Below are 4,104 nucleotides of genomic sequence, written 5' to 3'. Positions count from 1 at the left end.
GCTACTGTAGGATCCTTTTCTTCTAGCATATCACCCCAAGCAAAGTCTGGGGAGAACTGTGTTTCCCCCTCTTCACTTTATCTTAGCACTGCCAGGAGAAATATGAACTACATACGCACACACACACACACACACACACACACACACGGGTTGTGCTTTGTTGATACAGGATGCTTTATTGATGCAGACAGTATCTCAACATCCAGGCTTCACTGGAAGTCATCAGTTGTTAGGATTTTGCCAATCTCTGTTGGAACTATTCCTCCGACGAACACCAGCTCAACAAGCAACAAATCCATAGTGCCTTCTTTTATTTCCTAGCAGAACTGCTGCTTCTGGTCTCTCTCAACCCTGCGCGTGGCCTTCTTCTAGATCCACTTCACATTGTACCTTTTTGCGTAGTGCGCATGTGCGCATACCTGTGTGTGCGTGCATGTGTGTGGATGCATGCCACAAGCGTACTCTGGTCTCCCCACTTAGAGGTTGGGGAGAGCAGGCCTCCTGTTTTTGCTTAGCACAACGATTCATACTCAATCTTTTTTGTTGAATGGATCAGTGAATGAAATGTAGACAAGAAGGCTGGAGGAGCAGATAGTGGCCAAATCCTGGAGTCTTTATTTTCCACTCCAAAGAGCCTGTGATGTATTTGTATCTACTCACAAACCAGAGACAACGTCTGAGGTGGGAAGTGGGAAGATCAGAGCTTGGGCAGGAGACCGAGAAATAAGTTTAGGACAAGACCCAGGTAGGAAGCAAAACAGGTTTGCGAGCAATTCTTGGGAACTAAAGAACTAAGTTTAACATCATAGTTTCTTTCTTTCTTTCTTTCTTTCTTTCTTTCTTTCTTTCTTTCTTTCTTTCTTTCTTTCTTTCTTTCTTTCTTTCTTTCTTTCTTTCTTTCTTTCTTTTTTAAAGATTTATTTGAAAGTCAGAGTTAACACAGAGAGAGGAGAGGCAGAGAGAGGTCTTCCATCTGCTGGTTCACTCCCCAATTGGCTACAATGGCCAGAGCTGCACCAATCCGAAGCCAGGAGCCAGGAGCTTCTTCCGGGTCTCCCACGTGAATGCAGGGGCCCAAGGACTTGGGCCATCTTCTACTGCTATCCCAGACCACAGCAGAGAGCGGGATTGGAAGAGGAGCAGCCAGGACTAGAACTGGAGCCCATATGGGATGCCGGTGCTTCAGGCCAGGGTGTTAACCCGTTGTGCCACAGCGCTGGCCCCAACATCATAGTTTCTTTAGTACATTTCCTAAATTTATTATGCATCTATAAGCCTGAGCTCATGCAATATTTGTTTTGTGTTAAATTTTTTACTTACAGTAGAAAAAATTTAGAGAAATAAGACACTAATCTACAGTAATTCTACCATACAGAGAAAATCACTAATATTTACCATTGTAGTGTAAACATTTTCAACCTTTTCTATTTCATATATTAAAATATAACAGATATATGAACTTCTAATATTTTCCATTCTATATTAAATGATTTAATATATGTATTTGTCACATGAGCTTTTATGTTAGATTAAAAAATTCCACCTGTCCTCAATGCTCAATGTATATTTAGTGCATGATTGAATGAATGGTAATTATTCATTGTCATATACCTGTATGCAGAGTTAAATACTCTTGCTACTTTATAACGCAAATCATTAAAGATAACAACTCAAACACTTCTAAATCCAGTGCGTCTCTTCTCTTCATCTTCTTACTGCTAGAACAAAACACGAATTTAAAGCACACAGATTTGGGACCCTCAGGATGCCTTATTGATGCAAACAATAGGTAGATATCCTCTTAAACTGTGATTTATCCACACGGAACTGGATTATCTAGAGTTAGTAATCTTTGAAACATCTGAGCAGTTGAGTTATGTGACTAGAAGTATTATTCACTAAGCAAACGCTAGTTTCTTTCCTTACTGGATTTCAGCAAGGAGAAAAGAAAAACAATGTTTTGAATGTTAATTCCTTTGATAATCCTATCTGTTTTGTTCAGGCAAAAGGCCTTTGGGTTAGCGCACCATTGTGTACTCAATGTCCTAACAGTACTTGGTGTACCACTGCCTGTCTCAGAGCCTGGCACAAAATAGGTACACAATAAAAATTTTCAAATGAACAAATAGAAACATAGCAAAAAATATAGCAATATTTCTTTTATCCGTTAATGGATATTTCCAGACCTTTCCAAGTGGTGTGGATATTTAAGACCTGCGGGCCCCTTCTCATGATCACTACTAAGCAGACGCAGAATTACATAGGAGAAAAATCCACCCTGAACACAAAACCTTGTGTGTAGCTGCTAGCGATCCTTTCCTTCCTTTAGGGCCATGACTTCACCCTGGGGAACAGTGAGCCCGCATCGCTGGGTTTCTCCGCACTCCCTTTGGCATCCTGGCAAAGACCCAGGGCAGGGACATCAGACAACTGTTGATCCTCAAGAACAACCAGACTGCGACTCTGGTCTCTTCCCAATCAGGAATGTCCTGCACAGGAGGCACTCCGCGAGGAGCTAAGACCTTCTCCCAGGTCAAAGGCTGCGGTAGGACGCCACTCCTCCAGTAGATGGCACCATTTTCTTTCATCCGCAGACGCAGGGTTCTTGAACAGTTGCTTGTCTCAAGAGGTGGTTTTTTTCGGTTTGCTTTTGCTTCAGTTTTACTATTCGTTTAGGAAGCTGAAGGTGACAAAAAACAAATTAATGAAACCGATGTTTCTTTATCTTAAAATTTTCGCTCTTGTGGGCTTCCAGAAGCCTCAGACGGAATGCGGGCTCGGGTCGGGGTCTGCGGCGAGGCGCACGGGGTGGTGGATCCTACGCTAGCCCCCTGCCCCATTTCCTGATCGCAGTTAAGACTAAAGATTGGCTGACAGCAATGTCTTGCGGAAAATGATCATGGATCCAATAGGAACAAATAAAACAAAAATAAAATTCGGACTGTAGAATTTCTGTTTCCTAAATAGGGCAAAATATTCGAGGAAGTAGACACCTCTCCTGGCTGGTTAATACCGAACTTTTTCCAGGTTGACAGCCCCGAGTGAGCGGTCGCTCCTCAGGTTGTGCCAACTCCGCGGCACCTGTCAACGCCCTGACAGAAAGGCGGGCTCGGGGGCGCGTCCGTCACCGTCCGCTCGCCGCAGAGACTCGGGCTGACGAGGCGAGGAAGACAGCGTAGCGCCTCCACGGGCGCGGGCCGGCGGTGGACGCCGCGGGACCGGGCGGAAGGAGCCTAGTCACGCACCCAGTGTTCGGGACCCCGCGCCGGCGCGAGGCGGGAACTCCTGCCAAACACAGCCCGGCGTCTCCTCAGACGGCCCCGAGGCAGCACCATTCGGCCCGAAGGTCCTCCTTGCGGATCATCCCCTCCCATTAGACGGCACAGCGACGTACAGGTTTTAGGGGCTTCTAAACCAGTGCTCTATTTCCAAGACCAGCGGGACGGGTGTTGCGGCCGCCCTCACATCCCCGCGCGCCTCTCCGCTCTCGCCGGAGACCCTGAAGCCCCCCGCCTGGGCTGGGCTCCGCGCACGCCGCAGATCCAGGTCAAGGCAGCCGGGCCCCGCCACCCCGACAGGTGGCCTGGCCTCTTCCTCGCGGCCGCCCGGGGCGGCGATCGCCTGCGTTCCAGGCTCCAGTCGCAGCTCGCGGGCCAGGCACAGCTCCCGGGCGGGTCCCAGAGGTCCGGCCGGCTCCCCAAGGAGAACGAGGCCGGGAGGGGGCGCCCAGATGGTGCAAAAGGCCCCTAGCACCCAAGGGGGCCGTGGCAGGGTGCGGCACGGGCACTTGTGGCGCTCCTCGGACAGGGCCGGCCGCGGCCGCGCGCCCTCCTCCACCCTTCGCGTGTGCCACCCTCGGCACCCATCCAGGCCCCCAGCGGCAGGGACCCCGTGTGTCGGCCGCCCGCGGGCCACGCCGCTGAGCCACCTCCGAGCCCCAGCAAGGCCGAGGGGTCACGGGGGTTGAACAGTCAGGTTCCCAAGGACGAGCAGCGGTGGTGAGGGGTGGGGGTGGGGGGCAGCACCACCCCGGCTCCAGGCCCCTCCTATGGCTCCAGCGCCCCGACCCCTCCAGCACACGCAGGCGGCAGAGGGTAGGAATTC

General features: G+C 50.2%; 1 long non-coding RNA gene across 1 annotated transcript; it reads right to left on the bottom strand.

Moving 5' to 3' along the window:
• Window positions 1-1,165: 1,165 nt before the first annotated feature.
• Window positions 1,166-3,612, bottom strand: LOC149122972 (uncharacterized). Its single transcript, XR_016217806.1, has 2 exons — window positions 3,246-3,612; window positions 1,166-2,680 (listed from the first exon to the last, which is right to left on the bottom strand). It is a non-coding gene; the product is annotated as an uncharacterized LOC149122972 (long non-coding RNA).
• Between the last annotated feature and the right edge of the window lie 492 nt (window positions 3,613-4,104).

This window comes from Oryctolagus cuniculus, chromosome 12 (assembly GCF_051225735.1).
Source record: "Oryctolagus cuniculus isolate XC-2025 breed Fujian yellow rabbit chromosome 12, ASM5122573v1, whole genome shotgun sequence".
In the NCBI taxonomy this organism is placed as follows: Eukaryota; Metazoa; Chordata; class Mammalia; order Lagomorpha; family Leporidae; genus Oryctolagus; species Oryctolagus cuniculus.
The sequence above is the reverse complement of the archived record's forward strand: the minus strand, read 5'-3'. Positions and strand labels throughout refer to the sequence as shown.